This window comes from Artemia franciscana, chromosome 9, assembly GCF_032884065.1.
Source record: "Artemia franciscana chromosome 9, ASM3288406v1, whole genome shotgun sequence".
In the NCBI taxonomy this organism is placed as follows: domain Eukaryota; kingdom Metazoa; phylum Arthropoda; class Branchiopoda; order Anostraca; family Artemiidae; genus Artemia; species Artemia franciscana.
Window position 1 is genome coordinate 1,510,229 of NC_088871.1, and position 19,730 is coordinate 1,529,958.

The 19,730-nt window shown below is 37.4% G+C and overlaps 1 protein-coding gene across 1 annotated transcript in view; it reads right to left on the bottom strand.

The window, feature by feature from the left end:
* LOC136030864 (activin receptor type-2A-like) overlaps nucleotides 1-15,438 on the bottom strand; it is a 68,873-nt gene extending 53,435 nt beyond the window's left edge. Inside the window, exon 1 of the mRNA XM_065709924.1 lies at nucleotides 15,321-15,438. The gene's annotated coding sequence lies outside the window, so the exon portion shown is untranslated. The remainder of the gene's footprint in view (nucleotides 1-15,320) is intronic.
* Nucleotides 15,439-19,730: the final 4,292 nt, after the last annotated feature.

Here is a 19,730-nt window from a genome sequence, read left to right on the forward strand (position 1 = left end):
TGCTTTTGACTTATACGCTTTATTTATTGGTAGTGAGTCTCTGTTAAATGGTTATATTTAAACTTAGTCTGACAAGGGAATATGTTATAAAAACAAACTATGTTTAGCGTCTATTTCTCTTAAGTTTGTGACTGACCCAATGATAACCTTTGGGGGTCTTTTGGGGGGTTAAAATCTGAGGGAAGAATATCTGAGCAAAATTATGCAATTTCACCAGATAGCCAAAATATTTTTTTTTTGCCTTTGACTATTTGTTACTCATAGATTTAAACTAAAATTAATTAAAAATTAAAAATTAAACTAGAATTTAAAATTTAAAAATTAAACTAAAATTAAGTGAAAATTACAGTTAGTATCAAAATAACGTGGCTTCATTTTGGTATATACAACAAAACGTTAAACCAGGTAGTCTGTAACTGGGGGTACTGAACACTATGTTTCAACTGCACCTGATCAATCCTACTTTATAGAAAGTAAGCTTAGGTGCACACTAATTGGACCTTAAGGGAGGGATAGGGGATCCAAATCTATAAACTCAGTTTTTTTAGGGGGTGGAGTGATTTTTTTTTAATTTGTTAATGCAGGAGCACAAATAAGCATTTCTTTGCAAATAGAACAAATGGGTCAAGAACAAATAGACTAATCTTCCTCATTTTTCCCATTTATGTTTGAATTGTGCATTATACATACTTTTATTTTAAATAAATTGTAGTTTTTTTGTTTTTTTTACTGTGAAAGTAAAAAAACTGTGGTAGAACCTCCAACAGATTGACTTTAGTTCGCCATTGTGGAGTGACATGAGAGGTGTAGCATAAGTGGGAGATGGTAACGTTGGCAATGAAGGGGGGGGGAATTAATGTCAGGTTTTTCTTCTCACTCAATTGGACTATCTGTCTTGGCTTTTTCAACAATTAGCCATGACCTGATGCCCATAAATATTCCATTTTAATTCAAAAATCAAAGCATCCAATTTGTAAAATTTTATTAAACATTTTCAGGAATTTGCTTATTTAGAACAATAATAAGTACATTCTACAATGGTCTTGTTTCAAGCTAGCTTTTAAACAAAATTATTTTTTATCTGGGAAACATTCAGACATTTTTGGAGAAAAAATTTTTTGTCAAAGAATAAGAACAACTATTAAAAGGATTTGAAGTTTTTACTGTGGGAGTAAAAGCTCTTCACAGCTTTGCTGCGAATACATTTGGGTATACATTTAAGTATACATTAAGTATATTTAAGTATACATTTGAGTATACATTTAAGTATACATTAAGTATATTTAAGTATACATTTGAGTATACATTTGCTGTGAATAAGTTGAGGTATACATATAAGCATTAAAAAATGTATGATTAGTCCAAGAGTGTGTTGCTTAGATATTTACTTCAGACTTTATAAAACACACTGTAGTATTACCAGCCTGCGTGAGTGCTATACTTACCTGCTTGCGAGATGTCCATGCTTTTGTTTTGTTTATCGTTTGCCTTGCTTTTTCTTGCTTATAGTGTTTTATATTATACATGCTTGGGTCAAAATAAAAGAATTATTTCAAATTCTACATGGTGTCAGAAGTGGAATCAGAAGAAATCTTTTCAAGACATTGATATTACAGAGACATACAAAGACATAGTTATTCCATACCTTATAAAGTTTCAAGATTATGTTGCACCAAAACGAAACTAAGTCTTCTCATGGTATGTGTTTCAGAAAAGAGACCAATTGGATACAGAAAGTGTGTTCATAACTCAACTTAAGATTCTTGTCAAAACCTGTGGCTACAATAACATGAGTGAGATGATGCGTGACAAGATTGTGTGTAGTGTCAAGAGCGCAATAATTTGCAAAAAGCTTTTGGCAGAAGGAAATGGACTGACTGAAACTTAAAAGGGCCATAAAAATTTGCCATGCCTATATAACGACCCGAGCACAACTGAAAATGTTTGAAGAGAAACAAGAAACAAAACAAGAGGTAGATGCTGTATAAAGAAACTGGAAGAGGTCTGCTGCTAAGACTCCAGAGTGCTACTTCTGAAGTGAACAATATACAAGAAACCATGTATGCCCTGCAAAAGGAAAAACTTGCTTGAAGTGCAAGAAAATCAAACATTTTACCAGAGTTTGTAAGAACAAAGTAGTTAATCATGTAGAACATCTGCATAGTGATCACTCACCCAGTGGAGAGCTCATGGGCAACTCAAACTCAGGTGAAGAGTCACACCTCTACCTGTATGCAGTTAACCGGATTGACAGTAAGCATGAAGTCTATGCAAATTTATGAATCAATGAACAGATCAAAATAGACTTCGAAGTTGATACTGATGCACAGGCAAACCTATTCTGTCAGTATTACCTAGATATGCTATCCCCAAAGCCCACACTACAGACAACCAGCCATAGACTCACCAGCTACTGTGGTTCCCAGATACCCTCCCTAGGGACATGCAAACTGCAGTGCAGGTACAAAAACGGGCAGAGTAAGCCCCAGCTATTCTATGTGTTTACATCCAGAACTAAACCTATTACTGAGCTAAAATCAAGCCAGGAGCTGAATCTGGCCAAGCTTACCCTCAATATTGAGGCCCCAATACAAACAGACCAGTTGACAAGCACACCAAAAGGATATGAAGATGTCTTCAAAGGAGCAGGGATGCTTTCAGAAGATTATCAGATATACCTAAAAGACAATGCTACACCCACAGTACACCGAGCAAGAAAGGTACCCATAACAATGAGAAATAAGCTCAAGAATGAGCTTGTACATCTGGAAAAGTTGAGTATCATTGAAAAAGTCATCAAGTCTACTGAATGGGTAAATGCAATAGTCATGGTTGACAAGAAAGATGGGAGCATATGCCTTTGTAATTGACCCAGTTGATCTTAACAAAGCAATTAAGCAACCATATTACCCAATCCCAACATTTGATGATGCCATAAGCAACCTGGATGGAGCTGCATATTTCTCTAAGCTTGATGCACTGTCAGGATACTGAATGCTACAGCTGTCACAAAAAGCATCTTGCCTTACAACATTTAGTAATATCTATGGATGTTACTGCTGGAAGATTCACATGTGGCATTATATCAGTGCAAGATGTGTGTCAGCAGAGAATGGAGAAGGCATTTGACAGCCTGAAAGGACTTTGCATACAAGTTGATGATCTTCTCAGCTATGGCAGAACTTGGAGAGCATGTTGAAAGGCTAAAAGAAGTCCTTCAGTAGGCCCGAAAATTGGGCATAATATTCAAAAAATCAAATGCCAGTTTGGACTGAAAAAAGTAAGCTATTTTGGCCACATGATTAGCAAAGATGGCATAAAACTGGATCCTGAAAAGCTAAGAGGCATTAACGAAATGCTGGAGCCAAAAAACAAATAAGAACTACAGACTCTGTTAGGAATGCTGAACTTCCTATCAAGATACATCCCCAAACCATCATCTGAAAACAAACCCCTAAGAGACTTATTGAAGGCAGAATCCTTCATCCTCCAGAATAATCATATTGAGTTTATCATGGATATCTAGGTATCTATTGTGTCTGGATTAGCATTCTTCAACCATAGCTGTGGAACTATCAAACTTAAAGTTTATGCCTCAAAACATGGCCTAAGAGCAGAGACCTGAGCCAACAACAATATATTTGGATATGCATCAAGAGCCCTGAACAAAATTACTCCCAGTTGGAGAAAGAGCTTTATGTGATAGTTTACAGATGTAAGAATTTCCATCACTTCATATTGTCAGAAAAGTCAATGTAATGACTGATCATCATCTCTTAGAAACTATCCTCTCAAAACCACCACACAGCACCCCTTCCAGGATAAAGAGATAATGATCCAAATTCAGCCTTATGACCTCACTGTCTGCTACCTACCTGGCTCCAATATCCCAGAACCTGATGCTTTGTCCCAGTTCCACCTCCCCAACTTGGACAAGACAGTGCATGCAGATTTCAAGGTATTTGTGCATACTGTAGCAAACCATCTACCTGTCAGCCATGCCAAACTTCAGGAAATCAAAGACAAGACCAAATAAGACATAAAGTTAAAACAGCTCAAAACTACCCTCAAGAAAGGATGGTCATCTTTATGAAACCAATGCTATCCTGATGATATCAGTTCATACTGGAGCATTCACCATTAGCTATCAGCTTTTGATGGAATGCTATTGAAAGGTCACCAAATTGTCATACTAGCATGCCTCCAGAACTACATCTTAGAACAGCTTCACGCTGCCCGCCTTGGCACATAAAAACTAAACAAAGAGCTTGCATGCTCATTTATTGGCCTGGCATCAATGGTGACATCAAGAACTTTATCAAGAAATGTGGAACCTGTGCTAAAGTTGCACCAAACAACCCAAAAGAACCACTATTCCGCCATTCCTGTTTTACCGTGGCAGAAAGTAGGGATTGACCTATTCAAGTAGAACAAGCAGCAATACTTGATCACTGTGGACTATTATTGCCAGTGTTTTGAAGTAGACAAGCAGTCACATTAACTTCAGGAATTGTTATCCAGAAACTAAAAGCACACTTTGCTTGCTATAGAATACTGCAATTGATAATATCTGACAACAGCCCTCAGCTATCATCACAAGAAATGAAACTCTTCACCGAATTCTGCAGAATACAACTCAAGACATTAAGCCCCATATACCCAAGGTCAAACAGCTTAGTAGAGAAAACAATACAAACCTGCATGAGAATCATGCCAAAATTGCTTGAAAGAAGAACAGATCCATATATCGAATTTTTAGAAAATCAAATCACCCCTGTTGATGGTTCAACTTCACCCTCACAACTTTTTATGAATTGACAACTCAGATCAGTCCTACTGTGCACCAACCAACATCTTAAGCCAAAAATAATCTCCCAGAAGGTATTCATGGAAGGCTGGGCAAAACAGCAGCTAGGCCAAAAATCATACTACAACAAAAGAACAAAAGTACTGCCCAAACTGCACATGGGAGACAAAGTCTACATGCAAGAAAGAAAAGACAGTAATTGGACCAAGGCAGAAATTGTCTCTTACAATGAGAACCCAAGATCATACATGGTCAGGACAGCAACAGGGTCCCTACTGAGAAGAAACCGCATCCATGTCTCCCAACCCCCACAAGAGAGCCAGGGCCTCACCTGGACTCAACCTTACCAGAAACATAATCTACCCTTTTCTACCCAAATATCAAGGAAGAGCAACAAACTGCATCCAAGCCATGCTCTCCGGCTGGAGCCATGATGCCATTAAGTCAAGGCTGCCACCAACTCAGAAGCAACCACTCCTCATCAAATGCCACAATATGACACTCCCAGTACCCCTCAGGCCAGTCTGTAACCATGGTCTGACTCATTTGTCACAAGCCCTCAGCAAAGGTGTTATGGTAGATCTTTAAGGCACATGAGAAGAACAAACTTGAGGGACTCAATCCAGACCTCACAGACAGCCATTACAAAAGCCTAGACGTGAAGAAGGGAGGCATAGTATTATCCTCTTGCTCTCGTGTGTTCTATGCTTACCTGCTTGCAAGATGTCCATGCTTTTGCTTTGCTTTGCCTTGCTTATTGTGTGTTTTATACTTATAGGTGCTTGGGTCTGAATAAAAGAATTATTCCAAATTCTACACATACCATGCACAAAGCAAAAAATTGCAGTATTACTTTGTAAGTTAGAGCATAGACAGTTTAGGAATTCTTTCATTGGAACTTATAGGATTTCATTTAAGATTATTTAGCTTTCTTCCTTTTTCTGTCTTAAGGTGGAGTCATAATCTATTACTGGTTACTGCAACTGATTTGCTTGTAGTAGCTCCTTTGTGTTAAAGCACTAGGCTATCCTTTTATAGCCTATATTTCAAGTTCAATTTTCTTTGAGAGGGTATGGTCAGCCAGGCTTTTAACTTAGCATTGTGGTTTGTGGTGTTTGAGGTACTTCAATTAATTATTTTGAAAGTACACTGTGTTAGTATTAGCACATTGTATTCAAATAGGCAGTGGTGAATGTTTTCATTTTATATATCTCAGGATCTGCAATCTGGGAATGAGGGTGTGAGGTCAGTTGGATTGGGGATTTGATATGAGGAAGTCTGTGGGTTGGGACCATTTTAGTCTGCATAGATTATATGGTAAATTTTGAAGTGAAATCTGGTGGGCTGGGAGATGGGGATAAATTTGGTTCATTATTTGTCACACGAACCTCTGATAATCTCCATTGAGAGGTATCTCTTAGGGTGATGAGTCTTTTACTTGGTTGGTCAATATTTGGAAATTTCTAGCAAATTTATCTGCATAATCATTCCTGAGAATAGGAATATACTGGAGTCAGGCCTTTATCAAACAGTTTGTGATAACAAACAGTAAGTGATGAGCAACATAGCTCTGAAGCTAAAATATGAGTCAAATATGGCTCTGAAGTATAGGTGCTCAGAAAAGTGGATGAAAACTTACTAGATGTTTTTCTGAGATATTGCCTATGGATTGTTCTGGGTACCCAGCTGACTGTATTTCAAACAGTAGGTTGTACAAAAAATGTGGTTCAATCTTGCTTTCTAGGACTATAATGAAAGAAAGGTTGAGACGGCTAGGCCACATTCTGTGGATGAAGGATGACAGATTGCCAAAGATTATCCTTTTTGGACAACTGTCTGGGGCTAAACAAAAAGCAGGTTGTCCTTTTCTGGGGTGGGAGGATGTCATAAATAAAGATTTAAAGGAAATTGGAACTTCTTGGGAGGGTGTAAAGAGGGAGGCTTTGGATAAATTGGGTTGGAAGAGGAGCGTGTGTAGCTGTGTTGGCCTCAGGCGACTTGGTGCTGTGGTGAATTTTTAGTAGTAGTAGTAGTAACATTGCTCAGTAGTAACCAAAACTCTAGGAAACAGTCTTGACAATAGATAAATCAAAAGAATAAAATTTTGGTGCTTATTCAAAATTTGGAGGGGTGGAAACTGGGGATAAACATGGTTCATTATTTGTCACATGGACCTCTGACAATCTCCATTGAGAGGTATCTCTTGGGTTGATGAGTCTCTTACTTGGTTGGTCAATATTTGGAAATTTTTATCAAATTTATGTGTGTAATCATTCCTAAAAATAGGAATTTACTGGAGTCTGGCCTTTATCGAACAGTTTGTGGTAACAAACTGTAAGTAATGAGCAACACAGCTCAGTAGTAACCAAAACTCTAAGAAACAGTCTTGATAATAGATACATCAAAAGAATAAAATTTTGGTGCTCTAATTGCTTTGTTTGTACTGAAGAAGAAGGGGTGTCCTCTCCAAATGCTTACTTTGTTTTCCACTACTTTTTTTGCCTAAAAAACCTCATTTTAATTGTTTTTTCTTTCTATTTGGCAGGCCAATTTGGTTTAAGAAATTTTTTATTGGAAAAAAGATGCAGTGTAGTGTTCTTTGTACAAAAAGCTGAATAACATAGAGGCAGCACTTCAAGAATCAGAAAACAATGATACATATTAGCAGAGTCAGTCAAATCTTAAGTTGGCTATTTCTGAACCTATTAAAGGAAGGGGGGTAGAGATACAATTTTCATTGTAGTGACCATTATATTTAGAGACTTCAAATTTTTTTATGATATATTTTTTTGGCACAGAAGAGGGAATGCATAAGAGTTTTAACCAGAAACAGGATAGAAGAAAAAAAACATTCAATTCAGGCACATCATAAGGAACTGTTTCAGAGGGAGGGTGAATAATATTTTTTATGCATAATTTCAAAAAGAAATACCCACAAATACCAGATTATTTTGAGTTTTAGTGGGCCAGGCCCTGATTTTCATCTCCCATCTGTATACATTCCCGGAGAGCCGGACCCCAAGCCTACCTCATGTAGGCATTCCTGGTTCAACACCCCATGTCTATATGTAGCCTAATAATCACTGACATTTCGACAGTGTCTTAGCCATATCATTCATTGAGGCTGGATATAGCCATGGGTTATTAATAAAACATTGCTAATTTTATAGTTTTACTTTTTAATCATTTCATTTTTGTGCTTATTCTTCACTAATAGTAAATTAACAACATCAAAAACAGTACATTTGAGGAATAAAATCAGTAAATATTTATATATAGCTTTGGGCTAAATCCTTCCTCATTGGGGTAGATGGCAGGGGACTACAACACAGCTTTGACAGCAGTTAATATTGTGCCTAGGAAGATGACTAAATAGGAAATTAAGTGTCACTTTTTTCTGAATTTTGGTAAATTCATCAGAGTATTCTTAGGCATAGTGCCTATTAGATCACCTGACAGTAGGTCAGACATGATTCATATTCCCTGTTAACAAACAGGCTAGTCTAGAGGTCAAATTGGAACCAGTGCTGCATTCCTATTCTCTAGAGGAAAAGACTATTAAATCCTGAAGACTATTTAAAACATTCTAGAAGGCTTACTAAGATTATTCACCAATGAACTTTGCCCTCTATACACAAACAGCCTAGTCAGATATATAGCCTACCCCAAATTATGTGTACACAACGAATTCTCCATTGCCAAGACCTATGTGAATCTATTCTCCATATTGAGTTAACAGTAATCAAGTAGTCTAGACTAAAATAACAGCAAATTCAGCAAATGGAAATTTCATTTTGTAGGCTATGTACAATTTGGGTTATAGGCTAGGAGACTATATATGACCATTACACAGGGGATTTAGAGTAAAGTTGGTTTGCACCCTACACCTAAAGGAATAATATTAGTCTAGATTAGGTATAGTAGGCTAGACCTAAGTGTTTTCAATATTTTTTAATAGGCTAGATTCCAGAATTGTATAGTGCATGACTTTTAGCATGTGATGTAGCCTGACTTAGACTGCTTGGGCTGGTGCTCAGAAGCAAATAACCTAGGCTAGTAAGTCTAGGCTATATAGGTTTAAATTTTTGAAGAAAAGCACTAAACAACATATAGGCTAAGCTAGGCTTGAGAATTTAAAGCAAAGAAATAGGCTATCAAAAGGAAATAGTAGAGAAAATATACCTTTTTGGGAAAGATCAGTTTTCTTTGGAAGCACAAAACACAACTGACAAAGCCTTTATTGAGGAATTTCTACAGAAAGTATACAGCATGCCTGCTACTATCACTAATGTAAGGTGGCTGAACAAGAAACCTTGTGCAGCATCCACTCAAGATCCATCCAACACCATCATATCAATTTTCTTCACAGTTACCAACCCTTTGTTACCCAGAAAAATTGTGAATACATCATACAAAAGAAGAAACAACAACAACCCAGTATACATCCACCACAACAAGGTTAAAGCTGACACAGAAAGCAGAAAACTACTACTGGCTTACTGCTTCAACAAAAATGATGAAGTAACCCTTAGTGACATTATTAGTGATAAATTGTCACACTTGTTTGTAACTGCAGATGGTTCCCAGGAAGAAGAAGAAAAAATGAGCTTTGTTTCTATTGATGATAGCAAAAGTGACTCAAAAGCAGATGGTGAAGAAGAAGTACAGATATCCACCAATCTCAGCATAGTCATCATGAATATAGACCAACTACCAAACAAAATCAATAAACTCAGGTCAGGAATTTATAACAACGATTATGATTTGATCCTCCTTACTGAAGAATGTCCAAAAAAATAGCCAGAACCAACTAACTGACCACATGTTAAAACCCTGGGATACCAGCTAATATCTAGTCCTTCAAGCCTTGATTGCCATTGAGGTATTATAGCCTTTGTCAAAGCTTCATATGTCATCAAACTTATACAATCAATACTTCAACCAAACAAGAGCTCATATGGCACTTGTGACAAGGCAAGAAGAGCTAAGAGATCATATGGTATGAGCTCTAAAAAAATTCTATGAATCAATAGAATGATTTAAAAGGGAAAATAAGAGGCTTAATGCCAGTCAGGATTAAAAATAAGAGCTATGAGTCATGATGTCCTTCTAAATATCAAAATTCATTAAGATCTGATCACCCACTCATAAGTTATAAATGCCTAATTTTTTCTAATTTTTCCTCTCCCTTTAGCCCCCCAGATGGTCAAATCTGGGAAAACGACTTTATCAAGTCAAATTGTACAGCTCCCTGACACGCCTGCCAATTTTCATCATCCTAGCATGTCCAGAAACACCAAACTCACCAAATCACTGAACCCCTCCCCCCAACTCCTCCAAAGAGAGCGAATCCAGTACGATTCTGTCAATCACGTATCAAGGACATTTGTTTATTCTATCCACCAAGCTTCATCCTGATTCCACCACTCCAAGTGTTTTTTCCAAGATTTTCCCCTCCAACTCCCCCCAATGTCAAAAGATCTGGTCGGGATTTTGAAATAAGAGCTCTGAGACATGAATTCCTTCTAAAAATCAAATTTCATTAAGATTTGTAAACCAAATTTCATATCATCTATTTGTAAGATAAAATACCCCAATTTTCATGTTTTCCAAGAATTCTGGTTTCCCCCTCCAACTCCCCCCAATGTCACAGGATCTGGTCGGAAATCAAAATTAGAACTTTAAAGCACAAGATCCTTCTAAATATCAAATTTCATTAAGATCTGGACACCCTTTTGTAAGTTACAAATACCTCAATTTTCAAAATTACCCCCCCCCCCAATTCCACCAAAGAGAGCATATCCAGTCTGGTTATGTTAGTCATGTATCTTAGACAGGTTTCTATTCTTCCCATCCAGTTTCATCCTGATCTCACTGCTTTGAGTATTTTCTAAGATTTCTGGTCCCCCAACTGTCCCCCCCCCAATTATGCCTGATCTGGTTGAGATTTAAAATAAGAGATCTGAGTTACGAGGTCCTTCTAAATATGAAGTTTCATGAAGATCCGATCACTCCTTCATAAGTTAAAAATACATAATTTTTTCTAATTTTTGAGAAATAACCCCCCCCCCCCAATAGAGCGGATCCGTTCCAATTATTTAAATCACGTATGTAAGACATCTGCTTATTTTTCCAACCAAGTTTCATCCCAATCCCTCCAATCTAAGCGTTTTCCATGATTTTAGGTTCCCCCACCCCAAACTTCCCCCAGTGTCATCAGACCCTGGTCAGGATTTAAAATAAGAGCTTTGAGACACAATATCCTTCTAAATATCAAATTTCATTGAGATCCCATCACCTGTTCATAAGTTAAAAATACCTCATTTTTTAATTTTTCAGAAATAACCCCCCCCCCAACTACCCCAAAGAGAGCGGATCCATTCTGTTTATGTCAATCATGTATCTAGGACTTGAGTTTATTTTTCCCACCAAGTTTCATCCCAATCCCTCCGCTCTAAGTGTTTTCCAAGTTTTAGGTTCCCCCCCCCCAATGTCACCAGATCCAGTCGGGATTTAAAATAAGAGCTCTAAGACATGATATCCTTCTAAATATCAAATTTCATTGTGATCCAATCACCTGTTTGTAAGTTAAAAATACCTCATTTTTTCTAATTTTTCAGAATTACCCCCCCCCCCCCCCAACTACCCCAAAGAGAGCGGATCCATCCTGATTATGTCAATCATGTATCTGGGACTTGTGCTTATTTTTCCCATCAAGTTTCATCCCAATCCCTCCACTCTAAGTGTTTTCCAAGATTTTAGGTTTCCCCCTCCAACTCCCCCCAATGTCATCAGATCCGGTCGGAATTTAAAATAAGAGCTCTGAGACACAATATCATTCCAAACATCCAATTTCATTAAGATCTGATCAATAGTTTGTAAGTTAAAAATACTTCAATTTTTTCTGAATTAACCGGCCCCCCACTCCCCCCCCCAGATGGTCAAATTGGGAAAACGATTATTTCTAATTTAATCTGGTCCGGTCCCTGATACGCCTGCCAAATTTCATTGTCTTAGCTTACCTAGAAGTGCCTAAAGTAGCAAAACCAGGACCAACAGACCTACAGAATTGGCAATTGCTATATGGCACTTGGTTAATACCAAGTGCCATAAAAACCTCAAAACAGTATTGTTTGACCTTTGTGAAGCTGAGAACTCATGCAGTGTTTTAATCAGGGTGGGATGCATCTACAGAAGCCCCTTATCACCATCTATGTTGGAATCTGATCAGGCACTTGCCTGTGTCTTCAAAAAAGTGACCAACAACTTCAGAGGAAACCTACTCATTGCTGGAGACTTTAACTTTGATAATATAGCACGGAAGGATGGATTCCCCTATACAATGCCACCATTAAATTACATGCACAATGATTTACCACCATTCATCCAATGTGCCCATGATCTCTCCCTCACCCAAGTTGTAGACTAGCCAACACAGTCTTGTTTGCACCAGAAACCATCACTCCTTGGCTTAGCTTTCATGAACAGCCCAGATATTCAACTACATGCCATGCATTGGAAAGAGTGGCCACCTACTGCTAGAAATCCAGACATAGGTCAAGAAAATAACTAATAGACTTGTCAGGAAAATGTTTGTTGACTACAGATCCATTAGAGCTGATTTATCTAATGTTAATTGGATACTATACTCAAAAGAACTGTGGAAGACAAATGGAACATCTTCAAAACCCTTCTTCTCAATGCAGAGAAATGGCACACATTGGTTAAGATGATGCTCAAACCTAAGACCCTGCCATATATGACCAGGGAAATCAGGAAAGAGAGGGGCCAAAAATCCTCCTAGAAAGAAGAAAAGAAGCCCATAAAGAAGGTGGACAAGGCTAATTAAGCTAAGTTTGCTACTGCATGTAATAAACTTTGTCAATTGACTAAGCAATTGCATCCTAAGCCAGAAAATAGTGAAGCAACTGATCTAGGAGAAAATTGCAAAGCTGCTGTACCAACAATTTGACTTTGTCTTTACATCTGAATCAGATGGCCAACTACCACCAGCACCTCTATCCAACACCACTGGTCAAATGACCAAATTAATTGTGGATGAAGCTGCCATACTAAAGCAACTTTCAAACCTTGATACATATTTACAGTCTTGATTACAAACATCTTCTAGTCTTCACTTGACTCCTGCACTATTTGATCTGATTGAAAGAGGTACATGTGGCAATCAGCCTAACATCCATCATTCCTAAGCTACTTGTGAGAATTATGAATGATGCAATCCACAACTATCTAACAACCCACATAATACTTTCTAACAACCAACATGGATTCTATTGCAGCAAGTTGGTGGAAATCAGTCTACTTGAAACCTTTACCATCATCACAAAGCTCCTTGATGCTGGTATACCTGTTAACCTGATTCTCCTTGATCTAGCTACAGCATTTGATAAGGTTTCCTACAGGAAGCCTATATAATTGATTTGATTATCCTCTGGAATTATTATTTTATTTAGAGTTAGCCTTGAATTAAGATTATTCTGCTTATGGTGGAACAGGATGATTTTGGACTTGGTGGGTGCAATATGTTAATATGTGAATAAAAATAAACATTAAAAGTATATATATATATATATATATATATATTCTGCTTATGGTGGAATAGGATGATTTTGGACTTGGTGGGTGTAATATGTTAATATGTGAATATTCTGGTCTCTGTAGGTAGCAAATTACTGAGTAATATGATACTTTTTAGACTGAGACATGCTGTAGACAAAGTTTTAAGGGAAGAACAATGCAGTTTTAGAAAAGGTAGAGGATGTGTCAACCATGTTTTCACTCTTAGGTTAATAATTGAGAAGTCCCTTCGTTGTCAAACACCTTTGGTCCTTAGTTTTATCGATTATGAGCAAGCTTTCGATTCTGTTGATAGAACAGCGTTAACAATGGTCTTATCATTATATGGTATACCAGAAAAATACATTAAAGTGATTTGTGCTATGTATGAGAATAATACTGCTGCGGTTAAGGTAGGAAATGAGGTTTAGCAACTGGTTTTGTATTAAATCAGGAGTTAAGCAGGGTTGTGTTCTATCCCCCTTTATATGGATCATTTTGATGGACTTCGTCTTAAGGAGCACAGGAAAGGCAATTGGAGACCATGGAATCAAATGGGGAGGAAGAATGCTCCTGGACTTAGATTATGCTGATGATTTAAGCATATTAGATGAAAGTGTGAGCAAAATGAATGAATTTTTAGAGGTTTTGCGAGTTCAGGGTGCTAAAATAGGCTTGAAAATTAACGTTAAGAAGACTAAGTCACTAAGGCTAGGAATAAGTGAAGATGAACAGGTGACCTTAGGTAACGAAAAGATTGATCAGGTTGGGAGCTTCAGTTACCTTGGTAGTATTATTAGTAAAGATGGTGGGAGCAGTGAAGATGTTAAAAGTAGAATAGCTAAAGCTCAGGGTGTTTTTTCACAGTTAAAAAAAGTTTGGAAGAATAGAAAGATAAGCCTACAAACCAAGATTAGAATATTGGAAGCTACAGTGATGACAGTGGTCAAATATGGCTCTGAAGCATGGACACTCCAAAAAGCAGATGAAAATTTACTAGATGTTTTCCAGAGAAATTGCCTACAGATTGTTCTGGGTACCCAGCTGACTGACCGTATTTCAAACAGTAGGTTGTACGAAAAGTGTGGTTCAATCCCACTTTCTGGGGCTATAATGAAAGAAAGGTTGAGATGGCTAGGCCACGTTCTATGGATGAAGGATGACAGATTACCAAAGATTGTCCTTTTTGGCCAACCGTCTGGGGCTACACGGAAAGCAGGTCGTCCTTGTCTGGGTTGGGAGGATGTCACAAATAAGGATTTAAAGGAAATGGGAACTTCCTGGGAGGGTGTAAAGAGGGAGGCTTTAAATAGATTAGGTTGGAGGAGGAGCGTGCGTAGCTGTGTTGGCCTCAGGCGGCTTGGTGCTGCAGTGAGTTATTATTAGTAGTAGTAGTAGTAATATATATATATATATATATATCAAAATAGGATAGCTGGTATTAGCCTAGTCAATAAACTAATAATTTTGAGTATTTGATCTTAAACAATTTTAATAAAAACCATATTGATGCACAGCTTAGAATTTTAGCTTTTCTCTGATATATACAATGCTTCCCAATTCCTCTTTGGTAACAAGATCTGAAAGTTTTAGTTTTACATAATTTGCTCAATTGGATACTAGTTTCTTACCCTAATCATGCTTTTTCTTAACAGCCCACACTTCTTACAGCAGCCATCATTGCATTTAGGCAAATAACTGAATAGTAAATTTATTTTTCTTAAGTAGTGTAGTCACAGTTCATACCCTAGACAAACAAATAGCTTAGTCTAGTGGGGAATTTAAGCATGTGATGCAGGCTGGCTAAGCCCATATCAGGAAAGGTACATTTACTTTTCGTGCAAGACCAGTTAGTCTATTTTAATGTTTTAACTTAATAAGTTGGACAAAACATTGGGACTACAACAAAGAAATACAAGAAGCAAATATAACTTACAGCTCTTAATCAGCCCCTCCAGAACGTATTAAATGTTTGGTTTGTTTCTTCCTTGAAATGTTCATAGAATTGAGCTGCGTTTCGTACAAATATTCCGAAAAATCAAACAATTAAAATTCATTACCTAGGAGAAAATAGTCAGGGCCGATTCTCCAGCGTTTTTATGCCAAACGACGCATTTGAAAATATTTAACAGGAGGACTATAGATAATTCTCACAAAAAATTGGCATAAAGATCCCATGTTTTACAAATTGACTATAGGTATGTAACTATATATTAGTTTACGGAGAAATAGCAAGATAAGAAACACGAGCAAATTCTACTTCATAAAATTTACTTTCTTTTTATCTTCTTTAACCTGCCATTATTACTAACAAGTCATTGTAGCACCAGCCCACCTGTGATCAACATGGTCGTAAAAGCTGCTCATTAATCCAAACTTATTTAAACCTTCCCTTAGCAATCTTTCTAGAGATTCTAACGTCTTGAATCGCTCTATTAAGACCTTTTTCCATCCTCTTCGGAGACAATTTACTTTTTGCTTAGCCCTAGATGAATTGCCGCCTTGTGTATCCTTTGCCCATATAACATCTCTAAGCCCTTTTGACCTTATTCTTACTACAAACATGGAAATTGAGGTGAAACCACATTTTTGGTACAGATTAATGTTTAAAATACTATTACTAAACAACCCGTTGACAATTCTTCTTGAAAACCTCTAACAAATCTTCTTCCATCTTACGAAGCAACAATGTTTCAGATTCATGCTTGATCAATGTCACCGCTACAGTATCTAATGCTTTAATTTTGGCTTCCAAACTTATATTTCCTATTCTTCAAAACTTTCTATTCTTACAAGACGCCAAAAAACATGAATGGAATGGAACAAAACCATTTGTAAGCTTAGGCTTTTTGTGTTACTTTTGTAACCAAATGTCATTTATTGTAATTAATTAAAAATCTTTCCGAAAAAGAAGTTTTCTAAAGAAAAGTAAAGGCCATATTAAACTTAAGTTCAGAAGAAATAAAAACCTAGAGCACACACAAAAATCCGTCAACAAATCAAAATTAACATTCACAAAATCGTAATATATACAATTAACAACAATAATTGTCGACAAGTCAAAATTAACATACACAAAAATCAGAGATGGCTCATTTGAATAGAAATTTAAGTTTCTGGTCACCTTATTAAGAGTCATCAAAAGTCGTTGGCGGACATATACCTACCCACACACACACACACTCTTTTCCCTAAACGCATCCGACAAAATTTTGTTTGAAATATCTCAATGATCAGGTGACAAAAACTTCGAGGTTAATCCCCGTCCCTCCAACACCAGAGGAAAGGTTTGTAACTTATAGCCGAGTGTATATAAGGTTTTATGGAAGAAATAGTCGTGTAAACTTTTGAGGGGACTCAAATGTTTACAAATTGAAAGTTCTAAATTCTCTTTTTAAGACTTAAAAGTAGTCCAATGGCAAATAGCCTCCCCCCACCAACCCTAAGGTTATAAAGCTCTGATGTTCTTTTTACTTTTCCTAGAGGTATTTCATTTGGAACGGATGGTCGTATAAAATTTCGGAGGGGGCTCAGTCGATTGGAAATTGGAGGTTATGGTGCCTTTCAAAAGTCAAAACAGTAAAAAGTTATCGGAAGGCAAATAGTCCCCCACACCTTTTTTCCCCAGACATATCCAACAAAAACTTTTTTAAAAAGTTCTTAGATCAGATAACAAAACTCAGGGGCAGAAAAAAAACCAGGGCCCAAGGGCAGGCAATGCCAGCTATGCCCTGGGGGTATATACAATTGTTCTTAAAGGGCTGCTTGTTTAAACTTCACAGAGGGGGTGTCATTTGATTGGAAATTGAAAATTCTAGCTCAATTTTTACCAGTCAAAAGAGATAAGAGATCAACTAGTCTCCCCTCATGCCGCTTAGCTCCTAGCTTATTCGACAAAATTTGGAAGTCATTTTATTAAAAGTAGTTCAAACATCATATAACAAAACTCTGGGGTCTACACAACCCCCAAAAGCCCAGTGCCAAGTGTTCTAAGTTATGCCTTGAGAGTAAACAAGGTTTTATGCAAAGGATGGTGATATAAGCTTCAGAGGTAGATCATTTGTTTGGAAATTGAAAGTTCCAGCTACCTTTTTAAGCGTCAAGAGTGATCGGAGTGATTAATTTAAGATATCCATTTTCTTTGAAATAGTCTAATGATCAGATAACAAAAACTTCAGGGTTAACCTACCCCAAGAGCCCAGGGGAGCTAAGGGTCGTAAAATATACCCCAAGTGCATATTAGATTTTTATCAAGGAGGTGGTCGTATAAACTTTGGAGAGGATTCAAATGACAAGAAATTCAAAGTTTTAGTTCCCTTTTCAAGAGTCAAAAGGGAACCACTGGCAACTGTTCTCCCCTCCAATGAACCCTCTTTTTGTCAAAAGTGTTAGATCAAATTTTTTACATAGCCATTTTGTTCATAATATACCAGAAATAATAAAACAAAAATTTCAGGGATAACACAGCCCCCCAGAACCCGGGGGCCATTTTTGTAAGTTATGCTCCCAGGACATATAAAGTTTTTTATGGAAAGTATTTTAGTATAAGCTCCGACGGGGGCTCATTTGATTTTAAATCAGTATTTCAAGGGCCCCGTTTAAAATTCAAACCTAGCCCCCTCCCCCACGGCCTTTTTTCTCCAAATGCATCCGATCAAAGTTTTGATATAACCATTTTGTTAATAATGGAAACTCCGGGGTTGACGCAATATCAGAAACTTCAGAATTGGGATTAATTTGTTGGAAATTGAAAGTTCCAGTTACTTTTTAAGAGTTAAATGTGAAAGGAGAGCATCTGACCCCCCCCCCCCACATACACAAACATTCTTCTTTCCCCTTTTTGTTTCAAATAGCCCAAAAATCAGTTTTCAAAAAATTTGGGGTCATCATGCCCCCCTGCGCCGGGGGAAGGGTTGTAACTTGAGCCGGGGGGTATATAAGGATTTCATGGAAAAAATAAACTTCGAATGGGAGTCAAATGACTAGAAATTGAAAGTTCTAGTTTCCTTTTTGAGAGTCAAAAGTAATATGATGGCAATTAGCCCCCCCCCCCTCCACCAACCATCTTTTTCCTAAATGCATCCGATCAAATTTTTTAGATTTTCATCTTGTCCAAAAAAGACCAAATATTTTATTTTTTACAAAACTGGTGTTTACACCCCCCCCCCTAGAGTTCCGGGGCAAGTGTTGTAAATCATGCCCGGGGGGTATGTATGATTTTTATGTAAGGAACGATTGTACAAACTTTGAAAGGGACTCATTCTATTGGAATTTGAGAGTTCACGCTCCCCTTTTAAGAGTCAAAAGAGACCGAAGGTCAGTTTTTTCACCCTGCTCTTTTTGCCCAAATCCATCCAATCAAATTTTTGAGATAGTCATTTTGTTAAAATATGTCAAAAGGTAAGACAACAAAACCCCAGGATTAAAAGAACCTCTCAAAGCCCGGGGACGAGTGTTGTATATTATGCCATTGGGATACATGAGGTTCTTATGTAAGAGTTTTGAATAGTTCAAAGATCAGATAAGGTAAAATCCAGTCACAACCCACAAAACTTATTAAAGATATGCTATTTCGAAACTTAAGGGAGCTGACCACTGCCTTCTCTGCATGGCCTGACCTTCCCCCCCCCCCAAAAAAAAACACAAAAACACTTGTTAACGACATTATATTCCGAAAAATGGCAAATCACTCCTGGCTCTCCTTGGCCCGACAAGCCCCTTCCCTCCCAAAAAAGTGCTCATTAACAATATTTTATTCAAAAACTTATGAGACCTGGTCCTCTGGCCTTTCATGGCCCGATATCCCTGTTTTTTTTAGAAAAAATAGCAATAATGAATCGTGGGAGGTGGCCCCTGGCTTTCCATCCATGGCCCAAACCCCCCCCCCCAAAAAGAGCTATTAACGATTTACTCCGTTATTTATGCTTTAATCCAAAAACCATTGAAGCTGACCCTTTGCCCTTCCCCCTGGCCTAACTCCCCCTCCCTTCATCGCCCAAAAAACTTATTAACGACATATTCTTGCAAAATGCATGGAAATCCAGTTTAATTTTATATGTTAATCCCAAAACTGTTCAAGAAACTTATATACTTCACTCAAACAAGAGTTTGGCTGCTGCTCGTTTCCCTAGCGGTAAAAACATAAGGCCTGCTGCGTCTTTGGCGCTTTACTAAAACGAATTACATTACAAAAATTCTCTTTTTTACTTAATACAACATTAAAAATAAAATGAAAATTGCAGTGAAACCAGGCCAGGATTTACGAATAGGCCAACTAGGCTCTATGCCTTTCACTATCCCTGAAATTTTGGGGATTTCTCCAAACATCTTGCAAACACGGAGCAGC